We start from the raw sequence: 16,662 nt of genomic DNA, 5'->3' as shown, positions 1-16,662 counted from the left end.
GGTCAGCAACTTGACCTTCTCCTTTACCCTGAGTCTACAAATGGTTTTTTCCACATCATGAAACTCTCCACTCATGTGTCTTTATGGATGTTCCCTCATTACTCTCAGTCAGACATTGCACACTCACAGACACTGAGGATTGAGAAGAGGCTTCCCATGAACTCAGCATGACTGGAATTTTCAATTTTTAGGATTTTTTTCATTTTCCTTTGTCACACCAATTGAAGCCTGATGTCTCACTATAGATGATGTTGATTCCCTGCTTGTCAGTCCTCAGGACTGAGACTGGGTGGGATCTAGGGGCAGTCTGTTAATCAGAGCAGCCTCAGGTCTTTAAAAGGCTTGGACACTAGACTGGCTAGTTTTATGTCAAATTGTCACAAGCAAGGGTCATTTTTAAAAGACGGGCCTTGGTTGAAAATGCTATTACCAGACTGGTCTGTGGGAAAGACTATAGTGATTTTTTTAATTGGAAATGGAGCTGAAAGAGTTGAGACAATTGCAGTAAGTTTTACCCCTGGGCAAGAATATCCAGGTGATATAAGAGAGAAGGTTGAGCAAGACCTAAGGAGCAAGCCAGTAGGCAGCACTCCTCCATGGTATCTCTATCAGATCCAGGATTTTTATTAATTTATTTTTATTTTTATTATTTATTTTTACGTTTAAATTTGGATTAGAAACAAGGTTGCTTTACAAGTCAGTTCCAGGTCCTTCTCCATTTCCCTCCCCTCCTCCCATGCCTTCCCCAAACCCTCCCAATATCCCCTCATTTCCCAAGGGAAGATGAGGCCCTCCATGGGGGTGTCCACAGTCTGTCATTTCATCCAGGGCAGGGCCTAGACCCTCCCACAAGAGTTCAGGGTGAGAGTGCATCTCACATTATTGGATGGGAGTCCAATGTCCATGTGTATATTCGAGAAAAATTCTGATCTACTGCCCAAGGCACAATAGATTACCTAGGCCTCCTCACTGTCTTGATCAGTCCCATGCTGGATACCCAGGCATTGAGAGTTAACCCTTGTCAGGTCAGCTGTTTCTGGGGGTTAAACCAACCCAGTCTTAATCCCTTTGGTCATCAGTCCTCCCTCTCTGTTATTGGCTTTCTTGAGTTCAGCTCAGTGCTTAGCTGTGGGAGTCTGCCTCTGCCTCCATCAGCCACTGAATGAAGGTTCTGTTTCCCAGACTCTCTGGCCATGGGATTGTATGCTGGCACTCCCCAGATCTATGTCTAAAATCCATATATGAAAGAGTGCATGCCATGTTTCTCTTTTGTGGCTGTGTTACCTTACTCAGGATGGTTTCTTCTAGTGTCATCCATTTGCCTGCGAATCTAAGGATTCCATTGTTTTTTTCTGCTGAATAGTACTCCATTGTGTAAATGTACCACATTTTCACTGTACACTCTTTGGTTGAGGGGCATCTAGGTTGCTTCCAAGTTCTGGCTATTATGAATAATACTGCCATGAACATAGTGGAACAGAGATCATTGTTGTATGAATGGGCATCTTTTGGATATATGCCTAAGAGTGGATTGCTGGGTCTTGTGGTAGGTGTATTCCCATTTTTCTGAGGAATCTCCATACTTATTTGCAAAGTGGCTGAACAAGCTGGCACTCGCACCAGCAATGGAGGAGTGTTTCCTTTTTACCACATCCTCTTCAACATAAATTTTCCTTGGTGTTTTTGATTTTAGCCATTCTGACAGGAGTGAGATGGTATCCCAGAGTTGTTTTGATTTGCATTTCTCAGATGGCTGAGGAAGTTGAGCACTTTCTCAAGTGTCTCTCAGCCATTTTATATTCCTCTATTAAAAATTCTCTATTTAGTTCTGCAGCCCACTTTTTAATTGCAGCCTTTGGTGTTTTGAAGGCTTGCTTCTTGAGTTCTATGTAAATTTTGGAAATCAACCCTTTGGCAAATGTAGGATTAGTGAATATTTTTTCCCATTCTGTGGGCAGCATTTTTTTCTTGCTCACTGTCCTTTGCCTTACAGAAGCTTCTTAGCTTCCACAGGTCCCATTTATTAATTGTCGAATCAGTGTCTGTGCTACTGATGTTATGTTCAGGAAGCTGTCTCCTGTACCAATTAGTTCAAGGGTACCACCCAATTTCTCTTCTAAGAGGTTCAGTGTGGCTGGATTTATGTTGAGGTCTTTGATCCATTTGGACTTAAGTTTTGTGCATGGCGATAAACATGGATCGATCCACATTCTTCTACATGCCAGCCTCCAGTTATGCCAGCACCATTTGTTGAAGAAGCTTTCTTTATTCCATTGTATATTTTCAGCTTCTTTGTCAAAGATCAGATGTTCATACGTGTGTGGGTTGATATCAGGGTTTTCAATTCCATTCCACCTGCCTGTTTTTGTGCCAATACCAAGTGGCCTTCAGGACTATAGCTCTATAGTAGAGCTTGTGTTAAGAGAAGCTTTTTCTTTGCTAGCCGCTTTGGTTTATCCCCCGCCAGTCGCCTAGGCTCTGCCTCATTGCAGTCCCCAAATAAACACACAAGACGCTATATTAATTATGAAGCTGTTGGCCTTGCTTGTTTTTTACTGGCTAGCTCTGACTTAAGTAATTACCCCATAATTGTTAATCTAAGTATGTTTCTTACCGGAGAATAGTTCCGGGCTTCCTACCCCAATGGCGTTACATCTCAAACTCTCCTGTGTTTCTCCTTCCCAGAATCTTCCTGGTCTCCTAGCCCCACCTATCTAGATTCCTATAGGCTCACCAGTACTTTATTGACAAATAACAGGCAAACAACAGGACTTCCCCAACATATCCTCTTTTCTGTTAATTACTTAAGTCAGAGCTAGCCAGTAAGAAACAAGCAAGGCCAATAGCTTCATAATTAATATAGCGTCTTGTGTGTTTATTTGGGGACTGCAATGAGGCAGAGCCTAGGCGACTGGCGGGGGGATAAACCAAAGCGGCTAGCAAAGAAAAAGCTGCCCTTAACAGAATGGTATCAGAAGTGGGATCATGAATTTCCATGCAGAATGACAAAAGCTTTAAAGGAATTTTAGAAACAGAAGAACGGAGAGAAGCACAGATATTTGATAACAGCAATTTTCACAGGTGCGCTCTGTTTTGCTGGCGACAAGCCGAGATTCACGTGGCTTGCTTACCTGAGTGTTCCTGACACGGCATTAAAAAAAAACCAAAAAAAAAAAACAAGGTTGTTTTAAGAGACTCTCCTAATGATTGAAAGGTGTGTATGTACAGCTGGAAGTGGCAGCTTTTGCTGGAGGTCAGCATGGACTGTGGCAGTAAGCTGGAATCACGCTTATGCCCGCCATCTTGACGAAAAACCAGCAGTTTAAAACAGCTGCGGTTTTACAGATAAGACACGTGGCCAGAAAAACATAAAGATTTACAGTAAAGTCAGACTTGGATAAAGAAAAACCTCTAGAGGTTTATAGTGTGTTTAAAAATATACGTGAGATTGAGAGAGAAAATGAAACGACAAAGTGGTAAATAAATAAAATAGCCGGCATTGTGGTGGCGCACGCCGGTAGGGATTACTCCAGAGGCAGAAGCAGGCAGATTTCCAAAGAGAAACCCTGTCTCAGAGAAAAATAAATAAAAGTGAAAGAAATAAAGTAATAATAAATAAATAAATAAGCACGTAAAGATGGGAAATACACAGAGAGTCTCGATACTGTACACTATTGTGTTTTTCAGTTTTTTGCTTGCTCAAGAAGGAACAAATACTAAAGTACACTTGATTATAAATGATGCTGAATTAATCCAACTTCTATCTTTTGAAAATGCCTTGATTTCAAAATTTAAGTATAATGATATGTTACTTGGGAAAGAGATTTTACTTATGTTTCTACAGAAAATGAAAAGCTGAGGATTCCTTCCAGGCTTCTGTGGTTTCACGAACCAAGACCCCTGGAAGCAGTGGACCAGGTGTTCCAACAACTGAAACAGCTAAGATGATGGAGCTTTACAGACCACGAAAATAAGGACTTATACAGGCTTCTGAGTTTTGTCATGATCCCCATGGTATGAACGGCGCCCCCTTCCAGCAGGAAGCAGTTTGGAATGAGCGACGTCCTAATTCCCATCTTGTTTATAAATATTTGTTTTCATTTAAATGGGATTGTTTATAATTGGTTAATGATCACAGCCAATCTCTTTTTAATGGTAAAAAGGGGAATTATGGTATGTGTATTGTTATTCATTTATTGACACAAATTCAAGGTCAATTTTGTGGTGTGTATATTTCTCCTCTTGATTAAGTATTGTGCTTATACTGATCTTTTACAATGTAATGCATAATTGAATACAGATTATAGATAGTTACTTATAATAGTCAGAATTTATAGTTAGGTAAGTTAGGTTTTCTAGATATACAGAAATATATTTGACATACACAGTCTTCAAACCTCTCAAAGACCTTCAGAAAATGGCATTTAAAATGGTTTAGGGTTTTTCTTGACAATGAGAAATGTCTGCTCCTGGCAGCACCAATTACGTCTGAGATGGGCATCAAAGAAACTCGTTATGGAGTTTGCTTTCAACATGGCAAGATTAGCCATTTGGGCAAGAAACTGCTCTTACCTAGACTGCTTGACTGTTGCTGTATAAACTGTACATGCAGGACCCACAGAAAAGTGACTGCTAAACTCAGTCTTACAGGGTTCCTGCTTCATGGAAGTGTCTACCAGACTTTCTACAGGACAGAGAAATGACTGACAGACTGCCAATGCAGGTGGACAGTTTGAAATTTCCTGCTTTGCTGGGAAATCTTCTGGACACATTGTGGCCTATGGGCTGAAGATGGATGCCCCAATGTTACAGTGGAACTTCGGGTGACTGTCTAGGCAGTAAGATGTCTCTGTCAATCCTAGTGTTTATATATTATCCTTCTGTGGTCTTTGATGGAGTTGAAGATAGGTATATTTATAGTTTTCCTTAGTTATGATAAGAGATAAACTATATATAGGACTATGGACTCACAAGAATGAGATAGATGATATTTTCTTTAAATCTTGCTAAAATATTATAACTATGTTCTTACTTGATAACTGTTCTGTCATATACAATTTGACTATGTTAAAATTAAGACCTTTCTTTTGTTTAAACAGAAAAGAGGAGATGTTGGGGAAGTCCTGTTATTTGTCAATAAAGTACTGGTGAGCCTATAGGAATCTAGATAGGTGGGGCTAGGAGTCCAGGAGGATTCTGGGAAGGAGAAACACAGGAGAGTTTGAGATGTAACGCCATTGGGGTAGGAAGTCCGGAACTATTCTCCGGTAAGAAACATACTTAGATTAACAATTATGGGGTAATTACTTAAGTCAGAGCTAGCCAGTAAAAAACAAGCAAGGCCAACAGCTTCATAATTAATATAGCGTCTTGTGTGTTTATTTGGGGACTGCAATGAGGCAGAGCCTAGGCGACTGGCGGGGGATAAACCAAAGTGGCTAGCAAAGAAAAAGCTTCTCTTAACAAGCTTGAAGTCAGGGATGGTGATGCCTCCAGACATTGCATTGTTAAACCGGGTTGTTTTGGCTATCCTGTGTCTTTTGTTTTTCCATATAAAATTGATTATTTTTCTTTCAAGTTCTTTGAAGTATTGTGCTGGGTATTGCATTCAATCTGTAGCTTGCTTTTGGCAGGATTGCCATTTTTCCTACATTGATCCTACCTAACAAAGAGCATGGGAGATCTTTCCATTTTCTGAGGGATTCTTAATTCCCTTCTTTAAAGATTCAAAGTTCTTGCTATACAGGTCTTTCACTTGTTTGGTTAGTGTTACCCTAAGGTATTTTATGTTGTTTGTAACAATTGTAAAGGGTGATGTTTCTCTGATTTCTTTGTCAGCCGTTTTATCATCTTTATATAATAGGGATACTGATTTTCTTGATTTGATCTTGTAGCCTGCCACTTTGATGAAGGTGTTAATCAGCTGTAAGAGTTCCCTGGTAAAGTTCTTTGGCTCATTTATGTAAACTATCATATCATCTGCAAATAGTGAATGTTTGACCTCTTCCTTTCCAATTTGTATCCCATTAATCTCCTTTTGTTGTCATATTGCTCTGGCTAGAACTTCAAGTACAATGTTGTAAAGGTATGGAAAGAGTGGACAGCCTTGTCTTGTTCCGGATTTTAGAGGAATTGCGTTGAATTTCTATAAATTTAGTTTGATGTTGGCTGTTGATTTACTGTATATAGCTTTTATTATGTTTAGGTGTGTTCCTGTTATGCCAGATCTCTCCAAGACCTTTATCATGAAGGGGTGTTGGGTTTTGTCAAAGGGTTTTTGCAGCATCTAGTGAGATGGTCATGTGATTTTTGTTTTTCCACTTGTTTATATGGTGGATTACATTGGTGGATTTTCGTATGTTGAACCATCCCTGCCTCCCTGGGATGAAACCTACTTGATCGTGGTGAATGATTTTTTTGATGTGTTCTTTGATCTGATCTGCCAGTATTTTATTGAGTATTTTTGCATCAATGTTCATGAGGTATATTGGTCTGAAATTCTCTTTCTTAGTTGTGTCTTTGTGTGGCTTGGGGCTCAAGGTTATTGAAGCCTCAAAGAAAGAGTTTGGCAAAGAACCTTCTGCCTCTATTGAGTGGAATACTTTGAGAATTGGTGTAAGCTGGGTTTTTTTGATTTCTGGTAGAATTCTGCCCTGAGGCCATTTGGACCTGGGCTTTCTTTGGTTGGGAGACTTTTGATGACTGCTTCTATTTCCATAGGGGTTTTAGGTCTATTTAAATTGCTTATCTCTTCTTGATTTAATTTTGGCAAGTGATAGTTATCCAGGAAGTCGTCCATTTCCTTTAAATTTAGAATTTTGTGGAGTACAGGTTTTCAAAGTATGATTCTCTGAATTTCCTTAGAGTCCGTTGTTATGTCCCCCTTTTCATTTCTGATTTTGTTAATTTTCATATTCACTCTCTGTTGTTTGGTATGTAAAGGGAAAGGTTTGTCTATCTTGTTGATTTTCACAAAGAACCAACTCTTCGTTACATTTATTCTTTGTATTGTTTTCCTAGTTTCTACTTTATTGATTGCAGCTCTCAATTTGATTATTTCCTGGTTTCTACTCCTCCTGGAGAATTTTGCTTCTCTGTGTTCTAGAACTTTCAGCTGTGCTGTTAATTCTCTAGTGTAATTATTCTCCAGTTTCTTCATGTGGGCACTTAGTGCTATGAACTTTCCCCGTAGCAATGCTTTCAAAGTGTCCCATAGGTTTGGGTATGTTGTGTCTTCATTCTCATTGAATTCTAGGAAGTCTTTAATTTCTTTTTTTATTTCTTCTTTGACCCAGGAATGGTGCAGTTGTGTATTGTTCAATTTATGTGAGTTTGTAGGTTTTCTGCAATTTCTGTTGTTGAATTCTAATTTTAAAGCATGGTGGAATGATAAGATGCATGCAATTTTTTTGATGCTGCTGAGGTTTGATATGTTGCCAAGTATGTGGACGATTTTTGAGAAGTTTCCATGTGGTGGTGAGAAGAAGGAATATTCTTTTTATGTGGATGAAATGTTCTATAGATGTCTGGTAATCCCAGTTGGGTCATTACTTCTATTAGACCCTTTGCTTCTTTGTTGAGTATCTGTCTGGTATTCCTGTCTAGTGGTGAGGGTGGTGTGTTGAAATCTCCCACTATAAGTGTATGGGGCTTTACATATGATTTAAGTTTTAGTAATGCTTCTTTTATAAATGTGGATGCCTTTGTATTTGGGACATAGATGTTCAGGATAAACACTTCGTCTTGGTGGATTTTGCCTGTGATGAGTTTGTATTGACCTCCTTCATCTCTTTTGATTGATTTTATTTTAAAGTCTAGTTTGTTAGATATTAGGATTGCTACCCCTGCTTGTTTCTTGCGTCCATTTGATTGGAAATTTTTTTCCAACCTTTAACTCTCAGGTAATGTCTGTCTTTGAGGGTGAGGTGTGTTTCTTGTATGCAGCAGAAGGATGGGTTCTGTCTTCGAATCCATTCTGCTAGCCTGTGTCGTTTTATATGTGAGTTAAGGCCATTAATGTTGAGGGATATTAATGACAATTGATTCCTCATTCTTCTTTGATTTGGTATGGTTGTTCGTGGTGGAGTTATGTGTGGAATTTCACCCCTTTGTTCTTTTGGCTGTTGGTAGAGAGCGATTCTCTAATGCCTATGTTTTTCTTATTGTAATTTGCTTCCTTGAGTTGGATTTTTCCTTCCAAAAATTTCTGTAGGGCTGGTTTAGTGGATACGTATTGCTTGAATCTAGTTTTGTCATGGAATATCTTGTTTTCTCCATCTATAGTGATTGAGGGCTTTGCCGGTTATAGTAGTCTGGTCTGGCATCCATGGTCTCTTAGTTTTGGTAGAATATATATTCAGGACCTTCTGGCTTTCAGAGTTTCCATGGAGAAGTCAGCTGTAATTCTGATAGGTCTGCCTTTATATGCTACTTCGTCTTTTTCCTTAGCTGACCTTAATATTCTTTCTTTATTCTGCATTTTGGGGTCTTCATTATTATATGGCAAGGGGACGTTTTTTATGATTCACTCTATTTGGTGTTCTGTAAGTATCTTTTACCTTCATTGACATGTCTTTCTTAAGGTTGAGGAAGTTTTCTTCTATGATTTTGTTGAATATGTTTTCTTCCCCTTTGAGGTCGTTTTCTTCACCTTCTTCTATACCTATTATTCTTAGGTTTGGTCTTTTCATGGTGTCCCATATTTTCTGGTTATTTTGTGTTAAGGATTTTTTGGATTTAAGATTTTTTTTGGTTGATGAATCCATTTCCCCTAGTGTATATTCTACACCTGAGATTCTCTCTTCCATCTCTTGTATTCTGTTGGTAATGCTTGTATTGGTAGTACCTTTCCGTTTGCCCAGCTTTTCTATTTCCAGCCGTTCTTCAGAGTTTTTTATTGTCTCTATTTCAGTTTTCAACCCTTGCACTCTTTGCATTATTTCTTGCAATTTTCGGTTAGTATTTTCATCCATTCGTTGCCTTTTATGAATTTTTGTTTTGTTCTTTCTTTTATTTCTTGCATTTTTTGGTTTGCTTTTTCTTCCCTTTCTTGCATTTTTTGGTTTGTTTTTTCATCAATTTCTTTGAGGGGTTTTTTCCATATCCTCTTTTAGGGCCTCTATCATTTTCCTAAAAGTGATTTTAAGGTCATTCTCTTCTGCTTCATTTGCATTAGAATGTTGGAGTCTTGCTGGTGTGCAGTCTCTAGAATCTGGTGGTGTCATATTTGATTTTCTGTTGCTGAGTGTGTTTTTGTATTGTCTTTTTCCCATCTCTTCTTCTAGTGGGTGCATAAAGAGCCCCTTACTGATCTGGTGGTTAGTGGGACCAGAGTTCCCATTTGTTAGGTGCTAGCAATTCCAATGATCTAGTAGTTCTTGTATTCCTTGTCCTCATTCTGGTCCCGTGGGTGGAGAAAAAACCAGGCATCTGGGGTGCTTAGCCTCCCATGTGGTCCCCTTGTCCCTTTGCTGGATCCACTGGTTTCCTGGTCTCTCTTGGTGGGAGAAAAGCCCTGGAATCTGGTGTGTTTGGCTAACACCAGGATTGGAAGCTCTGTGCAGTTCCCTGGTGATCCCCAGGTGCTGGAACACATGCCCAGATGCAGGGCCTGTTGTACCTGGTACCACTGGAATAGCTGGTCCAGCTGGAACAGCTGGTCCCCTGGTCTCCCTGGATCCGCTGTTTTCCTGGTCTCTTGGTGGGAGAGAAGACCCGGTATCTGGGGTGCATTGCTCCCATCGGGATTGGAAGTTCCATGCAGTTCCCAGGCGATCCCAGGCACTGGAACACAGGCCTGGATGCAGGGCCTGTTGTACCTGGTTCCTCCAGAACAGCTGGCCCCCTGGTCTCCCTGGATCCACTGGTTTCCTGATCTCATTGGTGGGAGAGAAGACCTGGAGTCTGGGGTGTTTGTCTCCCGCCGGGATTGGAAGCTCTGTGCAGTTCCCCGGTGATCCCCAGGCACTGGAACACAGACCTGGATGCAGGGTCTGTTCTACCTGGTCCCCCAGCTCCTGGATTTTATTTATGACTCTATTAATATAGGGCTCATACATTTCCTATCTTGACATGTTTTCTATCAGCTTTGACAGGAAGCAAGAGTAGAGTACTGAAGAAGTGCTCCTGTGGCCTCTTTAGTCCAGCCTTGGAAAGATGACAGGGTTCAGGGCATCATGGTTTATCCCCAAGATACTGGACTGACTTTTACATCTTAGGCTGGTTATTATCCATCAAAGTATTCCTTGATGCAAGTGGAATGACAAAATTGAAGATGACCTAAGAAAGAAAGAACAGCAACCTGCATTTAAGAAAATATCTTGCTATGACCCTTAACTGGGCAAGAGGGAGCATTGCAGGCCAAGACAATAGTTCTGTTTCAAGCTCATCTTTACCCCATAATTTCCCTCTTCTAGATCAGTCTGTGACTCATCCTTTTAATTTAAGGATCTGTACCTCATCTCAGTCACCATCAAACACCTGGGAAAATTGGCCCATGTTATGATCATTTAGCTGAATGACAAGACCACTCCTGGTCTCATGTGTGAGATTTCTGTACAAACAAGTCCTGAGTGCTATTTGTAGGTGCATCTTGGGAAACTAAATAGGAAGCCTTATTAGGTCCTATTTGTAGGACTTCCTTAAACGTCATTGCCTTGGGAGCATAGACCCAGGAACAGCAGTAGACATCAGCACAACTAGAGGGACACAGCATTCTTTGGTGCAATGCAGGCCATGTGTCTGTTATGTCCAGAAGTGACAATGGTCATCTGACTCCAAATCCTAAGTCTGTATCATCAACCTATTCAGCTCAGCTCACTCACAGCAAAGAATGCTTCTCCCACACAATACAGGAGGCTTGTGATCTCTAAGAACTCAAGTCCTCTTGATCTGCATGTGATTCATCTTCTGCCTGGTTCTCTAAAGACATGGATTGAGGGTGGATGTTAGAAAGACCAACATAGTGAAAGAGTCCTTTGCAAGTGTCAGAGTTCCCACAGCAATCCATTTCTGTCTTTTTCTTTATATAGCACTGCTACACAAGTCCTCCATTATAAGTGACAATTCTAACCCCACTGAGGTTGAGGACAGTAGCCTAAAAGCATATACATGAGTGTCAGAATACAACCTAACTATGGGGGAGAAATGGTCAAAGCCTCTAGAAGATTACAGGCTGAAACTGTCAGAGGGCAACTGAACGCTCATTTATTGAGTGTCATAACTGACAAAGGACCCTATTAGTGTGTAATATGGAAAATAATGACTGCCACCTAAAGTGACCCATTCAGCCCAAATGTCACTTGTGGGTAATTTCTGTTTCCTCATGGCTATAACTTCCTATGTACAGGTTTCAAGAGTGGAGACACTCAGCCACTCTCAGGTATTGACACAGATCCACCACACAGATACCTAGGCTGACCAGGGAATTCTTCTCTAGCCCAAACACATACAGTTAGGTACAGCATTGAACTAGAATTGCCTGGTGGGACTTCTTCCTAGAGAGACTCAGCGTGATGAAGATAGGGGATATCTAAGACTCAGGATCATTGCACACATGAGTGACCACTGCGGGGTTTGTTTGTGTTCTGCCAGGGATAGATCAAGAGCTTTTGTATACTGCATGAGTACTGCTCTACTAATCTATACCCAAGCTCTTGTTGGGATCTGCTCACCTAAGGTAATAGAATATATACTAGACCTTCCATACACCAGGATTTTCCAAATTCCTTTCAGGCATCACCTGTGGCATTATTCAGTTTGTTCCAGATGGCTCAGATGACCTGATCATATCCCTCTCTTTAAATTATTTGTATCCAGGGTTAAACTTCAATCTGTTCTTCAATGTTGCCCCTCAATCACCTTCATAGTATTTTTGGCTTATTGAAGGAGTGCCCCAGGTATTCTGTCAAGACTTCTTTATCCCCAACACCATTACTAATACTTGTAAATATTATATCTCCCTTGTTTAGAACTCAGCCATCGGTGTCCATTGGACCAAAGTGAATAAAATAACATTAGTCTGAACAGGTGAGTGACCCACCTGCCAGCTGAAATGCAACACTCCCTATATTCTTCCCCAAAGACCCATACCACAGAGTAAGCTATTCCATTCATCAACTGGACTGTTGTTGGGCCCACTCCTATTGCCAGCTGACTTCTCCTACTCAGGCACAGGTCACATCAATCAGAAGAAGAGATGCAGGCCATATCATTAAGAAGAACAGAGACACCCTGCTGCACCTAAGACAATGCTAATTTCCCAAAAAGTGAGCTCCAACCTTGACAGAGGCTCACTACCAGATCAGATTAAAAGTTGGAAAAGGGCTCTTCTCTTCTCTGGGGACACACTGAACAGTCGACTTGTAGAACGCCAGAGGAGTAACAGGTCCCTGGACCTTTCTCCAACATTGGAAGTAAGTCCCAATTGAGGTAGACAATGCATACTTCAAGAAACAGGACATCAAGTATTCAAGGAATAACTTTCAAGCTGTCAAAAGAGAAAGGTTGTAATTAGTACTACCCAGCTATGAATCAAAAAAAATTGCCAGCATGTCAAGATATCCCTACAGGTGCAATAATGTCCATTATACTTTGATAGTAACAAACAGCTCTCTAATTGGCTCAACAGGAGGGAAAGCATAAAAAGTACTGAAAGCTTAGACAAATACCTGGACTATTGAAGTCATGGATCTTAAAGACTCTTGTATTATCTTATTACTAGACCAATATAATCACCAACTGCACTATAAGGATACCTTGAAGATCCAACTACAGTCCTCTGCTCTACCAACTGAACTATTATAAATATTTATTCTCATACCCACAGGTAAGTGTAGCTCTTGCCTTTCTTCAAAATGTTTCACAGTGTACCTGACAGAGGCTGTTACAAAAAAACACAACTGGTCCAAATTAGAACATAATTGACTATGGAGTGACTGTTCCTAATAGATATATTTACATTGCAATCCAGGCACTTATGTCTCGGAGAACATTATGAAACCGGTAAAATTATTTTAAGAGCCAAAGGTCTAGTGAGTTGCTTAGACTGTATTTTCTAGAAACCTCAGCAACAAGGCTGACTAAAGAAGACCTGAACAATGACAACACCAAGAGGCATGCTAACATGGAAACAGGAAACCTCACAGTGCCTCCTCACCACTAAACAAAGAACTTCTACTTCATTATGTTTCATATGTTAGTTTTTATATGTCCCCTTTTATGCTCAATTCCTTACGTTTCTGAGTAATTCAGGTTTCACCTGGATCAATTTAAATACTAAGTACATTTTATTCTAATCTTAGCATCCACATTTTTCCAAAACATATATAGATTAATATTTAAGTACAAAGATCATTCTCTCATATTTAGAATGGAACAAATTCAATAGGGAGTTAAAAATGAAAATAGTTAAGTGTCTTTCTGACATAAACTTCAATAAGAATATTTTATTCAGTACTCCCTATCAAGTTATATTTAAGTTTCACCAATAAATCAAGAGAAATAAAATCTCAATTATCTGTAAATATACTCAACAGAATTACTTTATCATTAGGATAGAAAAATACAGGATTTTCACTTCAAATAAAATCGATGTGAATTTTGTTGATCAATAGTGTTCGTTAAGTTTACAAATAAGCTAATGCTATTCCAAGTTGTACTTAAGAATTAAAGCTAGTATAGAAAATTGTCAACTGATAAACAACTGGCATTGTAAGAGTGTAGTTTCAGTGTGATAATGTGAAATATAAAAACACTATCAAACGTTTTTCTAAAACTCTACCAATACATTTCTTTGTCTGTTATACCAACATTTTTATCAGAACTGCATTTCCATTAGATTTTTGAATAATTTTATTTTCTCCCTGTGTTGATGAGATAATAGAGTCAATGGTTCCTCAACATAAATCTAGTATAAGTCCCTTTTCTTGGTCAATGGTAGTTAATTGCAAAGGACACTTAGGTTTTTGTCTGTGTTTTCATTTCAGATTAGTGCCTCTTGCTTTAAGCCTTGCTTTGATTGTAACATAGAGAAGTGAATTACACTAATCCCTTGTAATGTGCAGGGAGTGTATTGTAGAACAATTAGATTTGCAATCTGATTATGTATACTGTTGAATGAACATAGAACTCTGATCTGTCACCAGACTTAGAAAACTACATCACTTGGTGGAATTTGCAGAGCCTGACAGTCATCAGGTGTTTCTCTTGTTCTAGTTCTCATGTTCCAGTTATGCTCCTCTACATCATTCCCCACAACTTATTTATACAGTGCACACATAGTCTCAGGTAGGTCTGCACAGGTAAAAGAACACATTCTTGCAATGAGATTTCATAAGCTGTTGAACAAAGAGTAATTCAGAAAATGATTAAATTGAATGATGTTAATTTTATATTTACAGTTTCCCTCCTAGAATTCATTTATAACACTACCAAATTTTAGTAGGCTTAAATTTGATACCGTATACACTCTGACTTTGAACTATTTTTAAGTGTGTTTCTATATCGAACTATTAGTAAATGTTGGTCTATATTGCATGATGTTATTACAAAACATAGTGGCATTTATAAAAAAGAATCTGTAAAATGTTTCCTTTTATTTGTGATTAAATAAAATATGTTTAAATCTAAAAAAAAGAGTTGGAAAAAGATTTTGCGATCAAACCACCTAAGATGCAAACTGTTATTAGTTATCCTAATATCTAACGAAATTGACTTCAAAACTAAAGTATTAAAAAAGATGGAGATGGACATTACATGTTCATCAAAGAACAATCCCACCAAGATAATATCTCAATTCTGAACATCTATGCCCCAAATACAAGAGTACCCACACATATAAAAGCAATATTATTAAAGCTTAAATTACACATTGAACCCCTGTGCATTAATAGTGGGATACTTCAGCACCCTACTCTCACCACAGAACACATCCTTCAGACAAAATGAACCATGAAATAAAGAAATTATTAGATATTATGACTTAAATAGACCTAATAGATATCCACACAACATTTCACCCAAACACAAAATAATATGCCTTCTTCCCAGCACCTCATAATACTTTATCCAAAATTGGCCATATATGGTCACCAGAGCAAGTCTGAATAGATGCAAGAAAACTGAAATAATCCCCTATATCTTTTTGGGATTTTTGAGTCAGGGTTACTCTGTGTAGTTTTGTAGACCAGGCTGACCTTGAACTCACAGAGATCCACCTGCCTCTGCCTCCTGAGTACTGGTACTGGAATCAAAGGCATACATCATCACGACCTGGCAATCCCCTGTATCTTTTCAGGCCACCATGGATTAAAGATGCATTTCAACAAACAATAGAAAACCAGAGACTAATGGAAACTGAAAAACTCTTTACAGTATTTCCACTAAGGCAAGGAAGATTAAAATAAAAAATTAAAGACTTCTTAGGATTTAATAAAATTGAATGCCGAACATACTCAGAGTTATGGGACACCACAAAAGTGATGTTAGGAGGAAACTTCATAGCACTAAATACCTTCATAAAGAAATTAGAATGATCTCACACTCAAAACTTAACAGCATATCTGAAAGCCCTAGAAGAAAAAGAAGCAAACACAATCAGGAGGAGTAGATGACATCAGGAAATAATCAAACTGAGGACTAAATCAATAAAATACAAAGAGAGCAATATAAAGAATCAATAAAACCAAGTGTTGGTTCTTTGATAAAATCAGCAAGAAAAAGAAACCCTTAGCTCAACTATCTAAAATGCAGAGAGAGAATATCCAAATTAACAAAATTAGAAAAAAGGTGGACATACACACAGTCACTGAGGAAAACCAAAGAATCATTAGGTCATACTTCAAAAAATGGTTTTGCCTTAAAATTAGAAAATTTAAAATAAGTGGACAATTTCTTTCAATATATACCACTTACCAAATGTAAATCAAACCAGATGAACAAGTGGAATAGACATATAACCCCCCCAAGGAAATAGAAGTAGTCATTAAAATCTCCCAACTAAAGAAGTCCAAGGACAGGTGAGGTTAGCACAGAATTCTACCAGGCTTTCAAAGAAAAGCTAATATGAATACTCTTCAAATTATTCCACAAAACAGAAACAGAAGGAACATTTCCAAGTTCTTTTTATGAGGTCACAGTCACCCCTATGCCCATACACACAAATCGTCAACAATGAAAGAGAATTACAGACCGGTTTTCCTCAGGAACATAGATGCAACTGCATTCAATAAAAACTAACAAACAGAATCCAGAGACACATAAAAAAGACCATTCCACATAATCTAATGGGCTTTATCCCAAAGATGCTTAGATAGTTCAGCATATGAAAATCTGTTAATGTAATCCACCATATAAACAAACTGAAAGAAAAAATCCACATAATCATGAAAAAATCAATACTACATCATGATAAATGTCTTGGAGAGAACAGGAATACAAGAGACATATCTAAACACAATAAGGACAATATACAGCAAACCAATGTCCAACATCAAATTTAATGGAGAAAAACTCATAGCAATTTCCACTAATATCAGGGACAAGAAAAGACTATGCACTCTCACCATATCTACTCGAGAGAGTACTCGAAGTTTTAGCTGGAGTAATAAAATAATTGACAGAGATCAAGGGGATATAAAATGAAAAGGAAGAACTCAAAGTATC

This window comes from Mesocricetus auratus, unplaced genomic scaffold (assembly GCF_017639785.1).
Source record: "Mesocricetus auratus isolate SY011 unplaced genomic scaffold, BCM_Maur_2.0 Super-Scaffold_100046, whole genome shotgun sequence".
Taxonomy (NCBI): Eukaryota; Metazoa; Chordata; class Mammalia; order Rodentia; family Cricetidae; genus Mesocricetus; species Mesocricetus auratus.
The sequence above is the reverse complement of the archived record's forward strand: the minus strand, read 5'-3'. Positions refer to the sequence as shown.